General features: G+C 44.4%; 6 non-coding genes across 6 annotated transcripts; all 6 read right to left on the bottom strand.

Moving 5' to 3' along the window:
- Positions 1-2,095: 2,095 nt before the first annotated feature.
- Positions 2,096-2,166, bottom strand: trnag-gcc (transfer RNA glycine (anticodon GCC)). Its single transcript has one exon. It is a non-coding gene; the product is annotated as a tRNA-Gly (tRNA).
- Positions 2,167-2,650: 484 nt separating this feature from the next.
- On the bottom strand, positions 2,651-2,723 carry trnav-cac (transfer RNA valine (anticodon CAC)). The gene has a single exon. It is a non-coding gene; the product is annotated as a tRNA-Val (tRNA).
- Positions 2,724-2,801: 78 nt separating this feature from the next.
- On the bottom strand, positions 2,802-2,873 carry trnad-guc (transfer RNA aspartic acid (anticodon GUC)). The gene has a single exon. It is a non-coding gene; the product is annotated as a tRNA-Asp (tRNA).
- Positions 2,874-6,550: 3,677 nt separating this feature from the next.
- Positions 6,551-6,621, bottom strand: trnag-gcc (transfer RNA glycine (anticodon GCC)). The gene has a single exon. It is a non-coding gene; the product is annotated as a tRNA-Gly (tRNA).
- Positions 6,622-11,289: 4,668 nt separating this feature from the next.
- On the bottom strand, positions 11,290-11,360 carry trnag-gcc (transfer RNA glycine (anticodon GCC)). The gene has a single exon. It is a non-coding gene; the product is annotated as a tRNA-Gly (tRNA).
- Positions 11,361-17,839: 6,479 nt separating this feature from the next.
- trnag-gcc (transfer RNA glycine (anticodon GCC)) lies at positions 17,840-17,910 on the bottom strand. The gene has a single exon. It is a non-coding gene; the product is annotated as a tRNA-Gly (tRNA).
- Between the last annotated feature and the right edge of the window lie 931 nt (positions 17,911-18,841).

Genomic DNA, 18,841 nt, shown 5'->3' with positions numbered 1-18,841 from the left:
GAGGGGTATGGTGAGCACGGGTCTTTCTGAAGTCAATGATTACCACCTTAGTTTTTCCTATGATTAGGGAGAGGTTGTTGATTTTGTTATCACTGTAATTTCATCAGCAAATCTTATGATGAGGTTAGAGGTGGATGATGCTGTGCAGTCATGAGTCAGCAGGGTGAACAGGAGCAGACTCAGCACACAGCCCCGTGACGCACCAGTGCTTAGTGTGATGGTTCTGCAAGTGATCCTGCTGATTTGAACCGACTGTGGCCTCCCCATGAGGAAGTCCAGCACCCAGTTGCAGAGGGAGGTGTTAAGGCCAGTTTTCTGATGAGGTGTTGAGGTATGATTATGTTAAAAGTTGAGCTGAAGTCAATGAACAACATCTTCACACAGCTATTCTTTGTCTTCGGGTGGGACAGGGCTGGGTGAAGGGCAGAGGCTATGGCATCTTCTGTGAAGAGGTTAGAACGGTTTGAAAACTGGAGGGGTCCATAGTGGAGGGGAGGCTGGACTTGATGTGCTTCGTGACCAGCCTCTCAAAGCACTTCATTATGATGGGAGTCAGTGTAATGGGATGGTATTCATTCTGGCAGGACACAGTGGACGTCTTTGCCACTGGTATGATGGTAGTAGACTTGAAACACATGGGGATGACTACCTGGGACAGCGAGATGTTGATGATGTCAGCAAGGACATCTGCCAGCTGCTCAGCACAGTCCCTAGTGGCTCAGCCTGGGATTCTGTCTGGACGTAGAGCTTTGCTTGGGTTGACTCTGGAGAGGGTCTTTCTCACATCACTCTGTGGTCACCTGCAGAATCTGGTCATCCCTGGTACCGATTTTCAAAAATAAGGTTGATGTGCAGAACTGCAGCAACTACAGAGGTATAAAGTTGATCAGCCACAGCATGAAGATATGGGAAAGAGTAATAGAAGTTAGGTTAACAGGAGAGGTGACAATTAGCGAGCAGCAGTATGGTTTCATGCCACGAAAGAGCACCACAGATGCGATGTTTGCTTCGTGAATGTTGATTGAGAAGTATAGAGAAGGCCAAAAGGAGTTACAATGTGTCTTCGTGAATTTAAAGAAAGCATATGACAGGGTACCGAGAGAGGAGGTGTGGTATTGTATGAGGAAGTCGGGAGTTGCAGAGAAGTATGTAGGAGTGGTGCAGGATATGTATGAGGGAAGTGTGACAGTGGTGAGGTGTGCGGTTGGAGTGACAGATGGGTTCAAGGTGGAGGTGGGATTACATCAAGGATCGGCTCTGAACCCTTTATTGTTTGCAATGGTGATGGACAGGTTGACGGACAAGATCAGGCAGGAGTCTCTGTGGACTATGATGTTTGCTGATGACATTCTGATCTGTAGGGAGCAAGTTGAGGGGAGCCTGGAGAGGTGGGGGTATGCACTGGAGAGAAGAGGAATGAAAGTCAGTAGGAGCAAGACGGAATACCTACGTGTGAATGAGAGGGAGGACAGTGAAATGGTGAGGATGCAAGGAGGTGACGAAGGCGTACCAGTTTAAATACTTGGGATCAACTGTCCAAAGTAATGGGGACTGCAGAAGACAGGTGAAGAGAGTGCTGGCATGGTGGAGTGGTCGGAGAAGAGTGTCAGGAGTGATTTGCGACGGTTGTGAGACCAGCTATGTTATATGGTTTGGAGACAGTGGCACTGACGAAAAGAAAGGAAGTGGAGCTGGAGGTGGCAGAGTTGAAGATGCTAAGATTTCCATTGGGAGTAACGAAGAAGGACAGGATTATGAACGATTATATTAGAGGGACCGCTCAGGTTGGACGGTTTGGAGACAAAGCAAGAGAGGCAAGATTGAGACGGCTTGGCCATGTGTGGAGGAGAGATGCTGAGTATATTGGGAGAAGGATGTTGAATATGGAGCTGCCAGGGAAGAGGAAAAGAGGAAGGCCAAAGAGGAGGTTTACGGTTCTGGTGAGGGAGGACATGTAGGTGGCTGGTGTGACAGAGGAAGACGCAGAGGACAGGAAGAAACAGAAACGGATGATCCGCCGTGGCGACCCCTAACAGGAGCAGCTGAAATAACAGTAGTAGTAGTAGTGTTTACACGAATAAAACAAAAGGAAACTTGCATTGGCCGGGAATCGAACCCGGGCCTCCCGCGTGGCAGGCGAGAATTCTACCACTGAACCACCAATGCTTGCTTGATGGAAACAGTTTACCGCAGCAATTTCAATCTTCCTGCAATGACAGCCAATGACTAAAAGCGGATACTACTGTGTTCTCTGCTTTAACTGTCAAGTTGTCCACATTCTTTATGCGTCTCAAACATATTCCAGGAGTCCTGGTCAGGCTGAGGTGACGTGGAAAGCAGCCTCCTCTCCCAAGCCCAGTCTCTGCACAACAAGCTGGGTGAATTTAGGAGCAGGATGGCTTCCCAACGGGACATTAAGAACTGCATGTTTTGCACAGAGACCCAGCCATACCTGACTCCGCCATTGCCCCTGCGGGAGTTGCTATTTCTTTTAAGAGCCGAGGGGGAGGTTCGTGCTTCATGATCAAGAAAACGTGGTGCTCTTGTGTGGAGACTATTTCCAGTTGATGTTCATCTACTTTAGAGCATGTTATGATCAGATGCCAACCTTACAAAATCCGCCCCTCATAGCAGAAATAAAACGAATCAGTGTTTCCGCCCGGTTTCGAACCGGGGACCTTTCGCGTGTGAGGCGAACGTGATAACCACTACACTACGGAAACTGGCTTACGTAGTGGTCTGTATAGTTCAAATACCATGTTACAAACCTATACATGATAGGCGACCAAAAAAGCTGTTGTCTCCCCGTCGGGGAATCGAACCCCGGTCTCCCGCGTGACAGGCGGGGATACTCACCACTATACTAACGAGGACGACGTGCGGGAAACAGAATGTAGCATTTATGAAGTACAATCCCGCCTTCTACGTCTCTTCCCGCCTTCCTTTGTCTCTTCTTTCCGCCTCCAACTCTTCCCAACTCCACCTCCTCCCACTCAGACCTAAACCGCACAGAATCAAGCGAGTCTGGCGGCAATTATATTTATTCGATGGTGGCTTTTGTTTGATGCTGTCCTGATTCATAATCGAAGCTAACTACTGCAATGCTATCGTAAAATTGAGACGTGTTGCCATAGTAACGGTAAACAAAAGTTCAACGTTTACCATCCTACGCGAGATTCTTTATATCCACTTTGCTTTCTGCCTTCAAAATAAAGGTCAGACTAAAGTTAGACCACGGATTGACATTTAATCCCTGAGTAATCATTGTATTTGTATTAATAAAAACAGGGGTAGGAAACAATTTCCAGATTTTAAAAAAAATAAAATTTTAATTTGTTTCTCACATTTAATTGATAATTGTGTATTATTGATTGTATAATCACATAATTGATTTACCAGTAGTTCCTTGTTATAAAATATAATTGCTCTTTTATTATCAGGATATTGTTTCGTAGCCCTGTTTATATTCATGCATATTAATGCGAATAGAATTATATTAAATACCCGATAAACACTGCCAGACGCACTTGGTTCTATGTGGTAAGAGGTCTGAGTGGGAGAAAGTTAGAAGTGGGAGGAGTTGGAGGTTTCTGTGGAGCTGCCAATACACCCTGCTTGAAAATTCGAATAGTCACACACAATAATGTGGTACCTTTGTTTTTGATTATTGTTAACTTGTTCACCACCAAGTGGAGCTTTCCAAGGTCTCCAATTTACTAATATTTGGGATATGGGCATCGTGGGTGTTGGCTGAATGTAGACATTTTCATCATCTCTTCCGTTTCTGTCTGCTTCCTAAATACATTGGTAAATTAAAACACAACTACAGTAATCAATAAATAATTATTGTCACTGTGTCTACTTAATAAACACATGCGGTGGCAGCAAGCTAAGTAGGGCACTCCAGACGTCCCTCTCCCCAGCAACGCCCTCCAGCTCCTCCTGGGGGATCCCAAGGCGTTCCCAGGCCAGATCGGACATGTAGTCCCTCCAGCGAGTGCTAGGTCTACCCCGGGGTCTCCTCCCAGTTGGACCTGCCCGGAAAACCTCCAAAGGAAGGCGCCCAGAAGGCATTTTAATCAGATGCCCGAACCATCTCAACTGGCTCCTTTCGAAGTGAAGGAGCAGCGGCTCTACCTCAAGCTCCCTCCGGATGTCTGAGCTCCTCACCCTATCTCTAAGGCTGAGCCCAGACACCCTACGGAGGAAACTCATTTCAGCCGCTTGTATATGCGATCTCACCCTTTTGGTCACTACCCAAAGTTCATGACCATAGGTGAGGGTTGGAACGAAGATTGATTGGTAAATTGACAGCTTTGCCTTCCAGCTCAGCTCCCTCTTCACCACAATGGTCCGGTACAACATCTGCATTACTGCTGATGCTGCTTAAGCATATCAGCTCCCTCACGCCTCAGGGCGCATACGCTTCCGATGGCCTTACGGTCGCTCCATCCCACCTCTGACACCAACGTAGCGAATTCGGGGGGCAGTCCGGGAGACCGTGGCCACGGCCGGGACGCGAACCCATGTCTTCCACTCGGCAACCAGTCGACTAAAGGGTCCGACCCGTTAGCCAAGGACCAACGTGTCTACTTATCTATGCACGTTACAATAGGTTTCGTAACTGACAGTGTCTAATGTATCCTAAACAGTGTCAAAGTAAACCTTTCTATCAGTTCTACATGATAACATATTTACACAAATGATCGATTGATTGAAGAATTTGTCAACGGAATTTTTTAAAGTTATGCAAGTTAGCGTGGACAAATATTACAGGAGACGGTCATTTGCTAGTGCCCGCTAGCTAGCACAGCTAAGGTTATTCGCTTGCAGAGTGCTTGCATGTGAGTTCGGCAAGCTACACCCCGACTGGGCTACACTGGCTAAAATTGCCTGTGTCTTGCCCGTGTCGAGCGTGCCAGCAGAGAGAGGCTTCTCTCTGCAGAACAGAATTAAGACGGCGCAACGAAATCAGCTGCACCAGGAGAGAGTGACGTGGCTCATGCACATTGCAAGCTGCAGACACTAGACACCTTTGATTTTAAGTCGGCAGCAGAGGAGTTTGCAGCAATAATAAAAAAATAAATAAAAAAAAGACAGAGAAAATAAAAATGTCTGCTAGCCGTATCATATATAGCTTGGGCTAAATGTTATGAGTATTCTGTTGGTTATGATTGTTTTGCACAATCGTTACAGTTCGTTTTGTTTAACATGTATTGTTCATTAAATAGATAATCCGATTTGAGGTTTTTGTCATTATTTCTTCAACCTAAGTGTAGGCTGTTATATTTGCATTTGTAACAAACTGTTTTTGAACGTGTCCAGAAAGTTTCACATTTGTCCGGAAAAATAAATTCTTTCCGGACATTGGAAACCCTGCTCAGGATACACGAGCACTTCTTCCGGAGGTGGGAGTTGAAGACCTCACGGACAGGGGCCTCCACCAGACGTTTCCAGTTCACCCTCACGACACGTTTGGGTTTGCCAGGTCTGTCCGGCAGCCTTCCCCACCATCTGATCCAACTCACCACCAGGTGGTGATCAGTTGAAAGCTCTGCTCCTCTCTTCACCCAAGTCTCCAAAACATACGGCTGCAGATCTGTTGAGACGACCACAATGTCTATCGTCGATCTTCAGCCTAAGGTGTTCTGGTACCAAGTACACTTACGAACTACCTTATGTTCGAACATGGTGTTTGTTATGGCCAATCCATGACTCGCATAAAAGTCCAGTAGGCTGTTCCTCCCAATCATACCCCTCCAGGTTTCTCCATCTTTGCCCACGTGAGTGTCGAAGTCCCCAGCAGCTATAGAGTCCCCAGGCGGAACCCTATCCAGGGCACCCCCCAGAGACTCCAAGAAAACTGGATACTCCAAACTGCTATTCGGTGCATAAGCACACACAGACAGAGCCTTCCCCCCAGCGACTCGCAGTCATATAGGGGCAACCCTCTCATTCCCCGGGGAGAACTACAACACGGGGACTTGTGAGTAAGTATCCCCACACCCGCCTGGCGCCTGTCACCTTGGTCAACTCCAGAAAAGTAATGAGTCCAGCCCCTTTCCAGGAATTTGGTACCAGAGCCCACGCTATGTGTGGAGGTGAGCCCAATTATATCTAGTTGGTACTGCTCCATCTACCACACCAGCTCAGGCTCCTTCTCTGCCAGAGAGGGGACATTCCACATCCCGAGGACCAATCTGCGATGCTGGAAGTCAACACGCCCCGGTCCCTGCCTTTGCCTGCCACATGGCCTGCATTGCACCCTACCCCAATGCTCATCCTCGCGTGTGGTGGATCCACTGGGTGGTGGCTCTATGTTGTTGGGGGTTTTTTTGGCTGGGCCCGACCGGGCCCTATGGGCCAAGGCCTGGCCACCAGACGCTCGCTGGCGAGCTCCCTCTCCAGGAGAGGTTTCCCTTTTCCAGCCAAGTTGATGTAGCTCTGTTGGTGTAGTTTCATTGGGTTTCTTGGGAATATACTGCGAAACATCCTTCAGATTATTTAATAAAATCAGTAATGCTTACACTTTAAAAACACAAAAGGGAGTTGCATTGGCCGGGAATCGAACCCGGGCCTCCCGCGTGGCAGGCGAGAATTCTACCACTGAACCACCAATGCATGCTCCTACGGGCACTCTGCTTGCGTTTACAGGAAGTAGAATAATGTGACTTCCGGAACCGGTAGAAATGTTTGTAGACAGAGTCGAACATAGACATATATACACAGATGTCGCAGTGGCCACTGGAACATACGTCAACGTCGCCATCATAATGGACCAGACAAGGTTGGCCTGTAAACAAACGCGAGAGCTGCAGTTTTTCTGGATAAATATCACCGTAACGTTTACATTTCTCAACCGATTTCAATTAATCATTTTGTATTCAAGGGTTTATGATCTACGAGTCGTAAATAAAAAAGTTTTGTCTCCAGTTGCTTACAATCTTGACAGTTAAGCTATAGTTGCTGCTAGGCGCTCAATAGAGGAGTGTGTATTTACATTACATTACATTAGTCATTTAGCCGACGCTTTTATCCAAAGCGACTTACAATAAGTGCATTTAACGTAAGAAATCAGGAGAAGTACTATTCATAAGGGGTCATAAGTGCATCTAAACAGGCATCTAAGAGCAAAACCAGTGCTAAAGTAAAAGTGCAAGAAAGAGGTTTTTTTTAAAATGAGTGAATACAGTAAGTGCTAAGAACAAGTAACAGGGTACCAGTAGTTCTTAAAGAGGTGAGTTTTCAACCTGCCCCGAAAGATGGGCAGCGACTCCGCTGTCCTGACATCAGTGGGGAGTTCATTCCACCACTGTGGGGCCAGGACAGAAAAGAGCCGTGACCGGGTCAATCGGCAGCAGGGGCCTCTGAGCGACGGGGCAACCAGGCGTCCCGAGGCAGCAGAGCCAAGTGGTCGGGCGGGCCTGTAGGAAATTGACCATGGCCTGGAGATAGAAAGGAGCTGTTCCTTTCACTGCCCTGCAGGCTAGCACCAGTCTTAAACTGGATGCGAGCAGCTACTAGGAGCCAGTGTAGGGACATGAGATGGGGAGTTGTGTGGCAGAACTTAGGGCAGTTGAGCACCAGACAAGCTGCAGCTTTCTGAACAAGCTCCAGAGGTCTGATGGCTGCCAGCAAGGAGGGAGTTGCTGTGGTCCAGCCGGGAGATGACCAGGGCCTGGATGAGCACCTGTGCCATCTCGTCGGTGAGGAATGGGCGAATCATCCTGATGCTTACTACTACTACTTTCGGCTGCTCCCGTTAGGGGTCGCCACAGCGGATCATCCGTTTCCATTTCTTAATCATCCTGATGCTTACATGAACTGAATTATTTACATAGCGGAAAATAATTATTGTCATAAAATGCCATAATTTAATGAAATCTCAAATGGCCATTGAATTTTGCACAGTACCAGTCTGTTGAGTTGTTCAGTATTGCTTTTCATCGTATATTTATAAGAGGAAAAGGAAAGCCCTTCACTTATTTAACTGGTCAAAATGTCTTAACCACTTAGTTGTCCATATTTGAATCAATATCATACTGAGGACAGGCTCTTGAAATACTTGGAGCATAATTGCACAATCAAATCAAATCAATTTTATTTGTATAGCCCAATATCACAAATTACAAATTTGCCTCAGTGGGCTTAACAGCAACACAACATCCTGTCCTTAGACCCTCTCATCGGATAAGGAACAACTCCCTAAAAAAAACAACCTTTAACAGGGGGAAAAATAGGAAGAAACCTCAGGGAGAGCAACAGAGGAAAGACCTCTCTCCCAAGACGGACAATGTGCAATGGATGTTGTGTTTACACAATTTACACAATTTACACAATACAACATTGAAAAGAGGATAACACAATTATAATGGACTTGTAAAATTTACGAAGAATAGACACAACATTATTATATTTGTATTTATTATATGTATATATTTGGGTATCCTACTTTCACGGTCCCTGAAAAACACAGTTAGCCTTTTGGAAGCCCTCACCCATCTAAACGGTTGGCTGATGTAACCCTCACTCATTAATTATATAGCTGATTACAGGATTCAAACATGCAGCAGGGTGTCCAACAAGAGACACAGTTGAAGTTCAGACCTATATAGTCGAGCTCTTCACCACATACAGTATTTCCACACACACCCCTACTAGTAGTTTCCAAAGTACAATAATGTGGTTCTGAATAAATAAACGTCATGGAATATCGTTTTGTTTTTTCTGTTTTGTCTGTTCTTGTCTTTTTTCGGCATATTCACTTATAGTGCGCCTATACGTTTAAATTGTGACACTTTGTACATCCACTGGGATTATTTAAATGGTATTACTTTCTGGATTAGTAACAGAGCAGGACTAGCCTGTTTCTCAGCATGCTGCCATAACCGGAAGTCGTCATGGAATATCGTATACACACATAGAAATGCATACAGATATACATATACTTATGCACATAATCACAGATCCACCCATATATACATATCTAAATTAAGACACTGTTAACACAAGACAGAATGTACAAAATAGGGGATCTCAATCTCCCTGGTATTGAATATTGTAACGTGCATAAATAAGAAGCTCCTGTGGTTGCGTTGTCCCCCCGATTCGCTACAATATTAACCGCGCATGCGCGGATCCACTGCGGTAGAAAAGTTTAGAAGCCACCACACAATATTAATAAAGAATGCAAGATTCTACAGCAACTTCACGGGAACTAGGCAGCGTTAGTAAACAAATGCTAAACTTAATGGAGAATACGCACAGCAATTACCAATCCCGTTTACACACAACATTCGCAGTCAAACTGTATGCATACCATTAACGTTACAGGTTTCAATACAGCTAACGCCAATGGCAAGCTAGCAACAACGTGGTTATCACTAACAATGAATCCTAACAGCAGTAACAACGAATATTTCACACAACATACACCTGCAGTAATGTTACACACAAATGACGAGAATTGAACGCTCGCAGTTTTGTTTTGTTTTTTTTGCACGCACAACACTTTGGGATATTTCCAGCACCTGAACGAATAATGTCTCCTGTTTTCCTATGGTTGGGGTGAAAAGTTACAGAACTAGGTGTGTACCGACTGCTAAGTGTACAGTAGCGTAAGTGGATAGCCATGGTAGTTGACTGAGAGCTGTGATAACTACTAGGAAATCCTTTTGTGGGCGGGTCTTGAACTTCTCCTTTACACCTGCTCAGAGTTGAACCAACACCTTGCAATTCAACTGCAGTTATTTTCACCAACACTAGGAGTCATTTTACACTTTCATTAGTTAAAAATTAAATTAATCTATCTATTAATTAATCTAACAACAGTTGATTAACTCTAGGAATTTTACTGTGTAGGGGATTCCCCAGTGACTTGGCAAAATTCCCATCTGGCTCTCTCCATCTGGCCACCTAATCATCCCCCCATGTATTGGCTCGATGATTCCTCCCTCTCCACCTCAAGCTGATGTGTGGTGAGCGTTCTGGCGCAAAATGGCTACCGTGCATCACCCAGGTGGGTGCTGCACATTGGTGGTAGTTGAGGTGAGTTACCCCCCTTCAATGTGAAGCGCTTTGGGTGTCTAGAAAAGTGCTATATAAATGTAATGATTATTATTATTACTATTAATATAACAGCCGCCCCCCGATTTCTTATAAAAATCTGCACAACATTAAAAAGGTCCTCTAATCAGAGGCCTCAACTCTTATTGGAGGGGGGGGGGTTCTAATCAGGCAGTGCAGGAAAGTGAATGAGCCGGGCCTCCAGACACACATAGGTCTGATCTCCAACTTGCACTACCACAGTCCTAACTCTTTCATGTGATCCACGGAAGACTTGCGAGACCCGTCCCATGGGCCAGAGTGCTCAGGGTAACTGTGGGTCCATGATCGACCATGACCATGGTGCCAGCCTGAAGATCTGGTACTTCTGTTTGCAATTTCTGACATGCTTGGAGACCAGGCAGATAGTATTAAAGAAAGTTTTTCCAGAAATGGTCCACTAGCATAACAATAATGATAATAAAAATATGACAATGATAATGATATAATGATACCCTTATCACCATTGTTGCAATTATTAGTAATATTAATATTATCGTCATCATCATCATCATCATTATTATTATTATTACTTTTCCCAAACGTCCGTCGAACGTCCCGCAATGATGTCCTGGGGACGTCTAGAAGACTCGCCCCTAACATCCCTGTAATGTCCTCGGGACGTCCCCGTGACGTAATGAAAACCCTACACAATGACATTTACCGGACGTTCGGAGAGGACCTTTAGGAGACGTGCTGGGGACGTTTTTTTGTTTTCTGGGGCCATCAGGTAGCAAGTCGGCATCCATGTTGTAGAGGAGATCAAATGTGAACGGCACGCGTTGTCATACATTTAAAGAGAATACCCCATCTCTTTTCTCTCTGACGGCCAATTTTAACGTCATAAGGGCTGAAACAGCCTCCACCCACCGGTGGAGTAAAATGCAGGCTTGTGGAGGCGCAGTCTAGCAGGGTCAAGTGTCGACGGTTGCAAGTCTTGTATCCTGCGCATGATGGTCTCGACCGCAGCACCAGCATCCATTCTTCTCCTTCACCCAACTTTCTTTCTGCTCTCTGGTTAGCCGCTTACAGTTGGTATTGTTGTAATTATGCAAGCATGAGTGGGTTGTACTGATGCTAGCAACAGGACGCATTAACATAGTTCTGTTCAACATTCTGCGATATATCCTTCAGATTATTTAATAAAATCAGTAATGCTTACACTTTAAAAACACAAAAGGGGGTTGCATTGGCCGGGAATCGAACCCGGGCCTCCCGCGTGGCAGGCGAGAATTCTACCACTGAACCACCAATGCATGCTTTCAAGTGCACTCTGCTCGCATCTACAGGAAGTAGAATAATGTGACTTCCGGAACCGGGTGAAACGTTTATGGCCAGAGTCGAACACAGACATGTATACGTAGACGTATTTACCCAGCTTACTCGATTTCACTCCCCAAAAATGCAATGAAAGCAATAAACCAGGTCAACTTTAATTATATCTGGAAAAGAAAAACACTATACTAGAAAAGAAATTCTGGTTAAAAGATTATGAGGAAGGAGGGCTTAAAAACCGTTGACATTGAATGTATTAATAGTACTATAAAAATAAATTGGCTAAGATCCTTTGTGAAAAATGAAAACCGCTTATGGTTCCATATCCCAAGCCAAATTTTTATGAAGCTTGGAGGCATCAACCTTCTTCTTAGATATTATGATCTTAAAAAAAACTCCAATTAAATTATCCACGTTTCATCAACAGATATTACTATATTGGAAAATGAGCCACAAGCATAATTTTAGTCCCCATACCACTCTTTGTGGAGTTGCACGCATGTGGTATTTAGAAATAAATCCTTGTTTTATAAAAATTGGCTTAAGAAAGGAATATGGTCTGTAATTGTTACAATATTGGCTAAACCAAGGTTATGCGTATGTGCGCGTATACTGATGCCACCACTAGATGGCGCTGTTGTGCTGCCCTGTGGTCTATAAAAGAGCATGTGCAAAATAAAAGAAACTACTATTCCGGTTACAGCAACACCGATGAAGTGCACGCGTGATTTTTCTCCGTGAAATCAGTCTAGTTGAGCCGGTATTCCTGCCCTCAGAGATGACAACGTCAACAGGTTATGAGCCCAGAAGGGAAGGTGGCAGCCAATGGTACAGACTATGCTTCGACGGAGATGTGAAAAATTACGAGTTATGGGAAACCAAGTCTTTAGGCCGTCTGCGTTTGCTCGGTCTTAAAGAGACCATATTACAAGAGCCAGATGACGACGAAAATGAGGACGTGGTCGCCGATGGTGCAAAGAAAAATGAAGATGCATATGCAGAATTGATACAATTTTTGGACGACAAAAGTCTCTCCCTGATTATGAGAGAAGCCGCCGACGGTGGAAGAAGAGCGTTGGAGATACTGAGGGACCACTACGCTGGCAAAGGGAAGCCACGTGTGACGAGCCTCTACAGAGCCAACACCTCTCCAGAAAGCGGCAGATGAGACCGTCACAGAATACGTCATTCGTGCAGAAACAGCGCTGAGAAATGCAGACGAGGTTCTTAGCGACGGACTGTTAATTGCTGTGATTCTGAAAGGCTTGCCCGAATCATTTAAGCCGTTTTCCATCCACATAACGCAGGGTGATGAGAAGATCACTTTTGCGGAGTTCAAAACCAAGCTGAGAAGTTATGAGAGCACGGAGAAGTTTAATGGCAACCCGAATGATGACAACGTGAGGAAGACAAGCAGCTCAACAATGAGCGTGAGGGGGAGAGAGAGAGAAAAGAGCTCGGAGATAAACTGCTACAACTGCGGCCAAACGGGACACAAAGCCCGGACATGCAACGTTACTGGAGGCGAGCGTCCAGCCCAGAGACGGTGGTGCAGTGTTTGCCAGAGCTCCACTCACAGAGACGCCCCCTGCAGACGGAAAAGACGAGACAACGTGAAATAAGCAGTGGATGCACAGGATCACACTTTCTCTTTCAAAACTGATGACTGTCAGGTCAGTGGAGTAAAACAGAGAGGTCTGATGGTGGATACGGGCGCAACGTCACACATGATCACCGACATCGGAAAGTTTAGGAGGTTTGATGACAGTTTCCAGCCACAGACACACGTTATGGAGTTGGCTGACGGGACGAAAACAAGCGGTGTCGCGCTGAAGAGAGGTGAAGTGGAGGTCTGCCTGCTGGACATTGAGGGTCGCCGGGTGAAGACAACGCTGAAGAAGACGCTGTATATTCCATCACATCCACAAGACATTTTCGCTGTTAAATCAGCGACGGGCAACGGAGCTGCAGTCAACTTTCGGGAAGGACACAACCACCTCATCCACAAGGATGGCACTAGGTTTGACATCAAAGTGTACAACAGACTTTACTATCTGAACACTGTAGATGATGAACAAGGTGATGGATGCTATGATATACAAACCTGGCACGAAATACTAGTTCACTGTAACTATGAAGATGTGTCAAAGTTGGAAAACGTAGTAGAGGGAATGAAAATTAAGGGAAACTGTGATAAGTCTAAACTAAACTGTTAAGTGTACACACAAGGGAAATTTGCTCAGAGTAGAAACAGAGAACCAGACGCCAGGGCAAAAGCAGCACTTGATTTAGTTCACACTGACTTATGCAGCCCCATACAGCAAGAGGCAAAAGATGGGTTCAGATACTCTGGCATTTACTGATGATTACTCAGGAGCAGTCTATGTGTCTTTCCTGAAAACAAAGAGTGATACTATCAAAGCTACTGAAAAGTTCATAGCTGACACTGCCCCCTATGGGAAGATCAAGTGTATAAGGTCAGAACATGGCACCGAGTTCACAGGGCAGGATTTTCAGTCTTTACTTAGTAAGAATGCCATAAGACATGAGACTTCAGCACCTTACTCACCCCATCAAAATGGGACTGCTGAGAGGAATTGGAGAACACTGTTTGAAATGGCAAGGTGCATGTTAATCGAGAGCAATTTACCTAAGAAGTTGTGGACATATGCTGTGGTGGCTGCTGCAGTAATTCGGAACAGGTACTACAATAGGCATGTGAAACAGACTCCATACTACATGCTGACAGGGAAAAAGCCTGATGTGTCAAACTTGAGAGTGTTTGGATCAGTGTGCTATGCATACAAGCAAGACAAGAAAAAGTTAGATTCACGGTGTGAAAAGGGGATTTTTGTAGGATATTATAAGAATAGCCCATCATACCTAGTGTACTACCCAAACACCGGGAAGGTCCTAAAACACAGGCTAGTCAAATTTGTCACAAAAGGCGGCATTGAACACCAAACTCAAGACACATCCAGAAATGATTGATGACGATTTTCATGGGAAGGAATATGTATCCCCCATGCCAAAGGCCAAGATGGCTGACCAGAGTCCAAAAGAGAGCCAGGAGCCTAAAACTGAAAATCTAGCGAGTAATGAGGACACTCATACAGAACAGAGAGGAGAGAGTCATGAGGCACGTTGCCCCAAAATAGATAGGAAAACTCCTAGGTACTTGGAAAACTATGAATGTGAAGTTGAGTGTAATGACCAGATATTAACCAATATTGACTACTGCTATAGAGTGGCCTGTAATGTACCACAAACCTTCAAAGAAGCCAAGAGCTCAACAAAGTCAGAAATGTGGGCTGGCGCTATGAAGGAGGAAATTGATTCTCTTATGGAAAATGATATTTTAACACTGACACTGCCAGAAGGTTAAAAAAGCAGTGGGGGGTCATTCGGTTTATGCAATCAAAGACAATGCAGACAGCTGAAACCTACAAGGCCAAAAAGAGGGGGGGGGTGTAAAGTAACCTACTGTATGTAACTACCAGACATGTGTCGTGACTACAGTCTATGTTTTGTGACTGATGTGTACAGTATAGAGCAAGTGGGGGTGTTACAATATTGGCTAAATCAAGGTTATGTGTATGTGCTCTTATACTGATGTCACCACATCACATGCACAAAATAAAAGAAACCACTATTCCGGTTACAGCAACATCAATGAAGTGCACGCGTGATTTTTCTTCGTGAAATGAGTCTAGCTGAGCTGGCATTCCTGCCCTCAGAGATGACGTCAACAATAATGCGCTTAATGGAAAATACAGGAAATGTTATATCTTATGAGAAGTTTTGTACAAAATTTAATTTAAATGACCAAAACCAATATGATACGGTTATCAAAGCAATCCCACACTCTATAATCGTGATTTCTCCTAACTTGTATCAAAGTAATGTAGATCCGCACCTTGCTAAACTTTTGGTTAATGGACATGACATGATCTCTTGGTCTAAAATTGCCCAACATCTCAATCCTGAGAGTTTTTGTCAAAGAATTATATCCATTTCCATCAAACAGAAACTCAATCTTACAATATTTCTCCAAAGATGAAGCTGAAAAATTGAGAGCAAAATTCTTCAAGCTTTAAATTGCACCAAAAGTAAAGGAAGCGCACTTTAAATTCTCAAAGGAATATACCCTCCTGGAGACTTTTTAAGACATCGATTTGGTTTAGACTGTAACAACTGCTCATTTTGCAATGAACACATTTAAACAACAGAACATGTGTTTTATGACTAACAGTTCACTAGTGCCTTTTGGGAAGATCTGCATTACTGGTCGTTTCCTAAATTTGACAATTTCTCTGAACTAATGAAAACAAAAAAAGAATGTGAATTTTGGTATGCTTGTGAAAGATGGAAGACATGATTTGGTGATTAAGACAATTATTATTCTTGGAAAGTTCTTTTTTACATAAGAACAGATTCCGGAAAACGCAGGCAAACTTTTGCCCATTTCATAGGGCACTGTGTCATTGTTTCTCATCACTGAGGTTAATGGAGAAGAACGCTATGGAACTCTGACTTGATAGAAGAACTTGAACTTGCAGAGAACTCCTTGGACTCCCCTCCCTTTCATTTATGTATTCAATTTTATTTATTATTTTCTTAATTTTCTTTACTTTCATTTCCTCCCTCTTTCTTTTGTTTTATGTAGAATTTAATCATTTCAATTAGAAAAATAAAAATAAAAACAAAACAAAACAAAAAACCAATAGACACTGCAATGGCCACTGGATCATACGTCAACATTGCCGCCATATTGGACCAGACAAGGCTGGGCTGTAAACAAACGCGAGAGCTGCAGTTTTTCTGGATAAATATTACTATCGTTTACATTTCTCAACCGATTTCAATTAATCATTTTTTGTATTCAAGGGTTTATGATCTATGAGACGTACATAAAAAAGTTTGTCTCCAGTTGCTTAGAATCTCGATAGTTAGGCTATAATCGCTGTATCAACGTCAGGCTTACATGAACTGAATTACTTACGTAGTGGAAAATTATTCATTGTCATAAAACGCCATAATTTTATGAAATCTCAAATGAGTGTTGCACAGTATCAGTCTTTGGAGTTGTTAAGTATTAATATATGCTGCTTTTCATCCTATATTTTTAAGAGGAAACGGAAAACCCTTCAGGAGAGGGTTGTTGATCTGCTGGGCCATTGCCAGTGGGTTTTCTTCACCATAGAGAATATTGTAACGTGCATGGATAAGTAGGCACGCTGGCCGCTGGCTGGCGGGTCTGACCCTTTGGTCTAGCGGTTAGCGACGTCTCCTGCGCTGCGGGCGATACGGGTTCGCTTCCCGGCCGCGGCAGTTCCTGTGGTTGCGTTGTCTCACTGGAATTCGCTACATTGGTGTTAGAAGTGGGATGGAGCGACCATAAAGCCATCGGAAGCGTAGGCGCCCAGAGGCGCTTCTCACTGATACAACCTGATAGTAGGTCAGGTAAAAAATTAATTCCACTGTCTTTAACCTTGACTTGGCTTAAGAAAAAGTGATCTTGCTTGATTCTGTGCAATGTAAGCCACCTGCTCTCACCTTGACCGATAGCCAATCTATACAGTGTATTGCTGGTTGCTCACCAGGCACCACTTGCCCAGCCATTTCACCAATATAATAATCAATCATGAGATTTAATTTTCTTGGAAACAACGCTTATTTCATTCTGATTGGATAATTATCAAAAGAATGGGTCGAGCTTTGTGTCATATATCTGTGGAGCCCGACATAAAAAAACAAAACCGCACAGATTTTGTTTTTCTCCAATCGCGGAGGGCCCTTTTACACTTAGGGGCCCCTGGGCACATGTCCAGGTTGCCGATATGGTAGACCCGGCGTAGGCGATGGACTGGCGGCCTGTCCAGGGTGTTTCCCTGCCTTCCGCCCAATGACTGCTGGGATAGGCTCCAGCATCCCATGACTCTAATTAGGATAAGTGGTTTGGATATTGGATGGATGGATATCTTTTATGTGTGTTCGGCTTCTGCTGTTCTTTCCTTTCAGAATTCTTTATTGTTATTTTTTCTCTTGCATGCATTTAATAGTCCCTTAGTTAGCCACGGGTTCTCAGCATATTTTTGTTCCACTACTTTCTTTACTAGAGGACTTTTTTTCAGAGCACAACTGTTATGCACAGAAATGTGTCATAGGCTACATCTACATCTTCCACATAAACAATAGACCAGTCTTGCTTGGGCTATACAAATAAAATTGACTTGACTTGACTTGTTTCATTAGGTCTTGTTTAAAGGAGTCTTTTGTATGTTAGGAAGAGCAGTAAACTTCCCACCTCAAACTCCAACTAAAATGCTCGCATGACTGGATTGTACTGATGCTCACAACAGGGCACACTGACACATTTCTGTTCAATATGCTGCGATACATGCTTCAGATAATTTAATAAAATCAGTAATGCGTACACGTTAAAAATGAAAAGGGACGTTGCATTGGCCGGGAATCGAACCCGGGCCTCCCGCGTGGCAGGCGAGAATTCTACCACTGAACCACCAATGCTCGCCCAAGTACACACTCTGCTGGTTTTTACAGGAAGTACAACAATGTGACTTCCGGAACTGGTTAAATCATTTGTGGACAGAGGCGAACATAGACATGTAGATGCCGTATTGGCCGCTGGATCGTAGGTCAACGTCACCGCCATATTGGACCAGACAAGACTGGACTGTAAACAAACGCGAGCGCTGCAGGTCTTCCGGATAAATATCACTATAACGTTTACATTTCTCAACCGATTTCAATTAAGCATTTTTGTATTCAAGGGCTTATGATCTACGAGACGCAGTGTTGTCTCCAATTACTTAGAAAAAGGATTCATCATCATGATTGGGTTCATATAAATTTAAGTATCCAGGGTTCTGAGTAAATCTGACAATTAACTAATACATATTGGCTATCAAAAGAGCTACTCCCCGGCCACTCTGATGGCCGAGTGGAATAAACTGCCGTCCTTGCAGTCCGCTCATCATGAGGCTGGGAGGTTCGTATCCCAGACTCGCCGTAACTGGTCACAGCCAGAGCGTCCACGGGGTAAGGCATTCATTAGGCCCCCCTTTCCCGAGAGATAGTGGGTGTAGATCGGTGTAGCGTTCCGGGACTCACTGTTCTCTAGCGACCCCTCTGGCCCATCCGGGCGCCTGCAGCCAAGCAACCGAAAACATTCTCCCTACGTCTCCTTCGCGGCCTGAAGATGATGCGGTCCATGCGAGGCTTCAGCGTGTAAAATAGCGAGAGCAGCCAACACGGGTTTGAAGGAAGCTGGTGTTACGACTATCTCCTTCCTGTGGAAACATGAGCCAGGAGAGTTATTCGACAAGAGTTCCGGCCATATGCCATTGGGTTAATCAAGTGGGATAAGGGGAAAAACTGGAAATAAATTTATTAAAAAAAAATTTTTTTTAAAAGCTACTCGCTGGCTTTGGAATTAAAG

This window comes from Lampris incognitus, chromosome 14 (genome assembly GCF_029633865.1).
Source record: "Lampris incognitus isolate fLamInc1 chromosome 14, fLamInc1.hap2, whole genome shotgun sequence".
Taxonomy (NCBI): Eukaryota; Metazoa; Chordata; class Actinopteri; order Lampriformes; family Lampridae; genus Lampris; species Lampris incognitus.
This window is presented reverse-complemented; position numbering and strand designations above follow the sequence as displayed.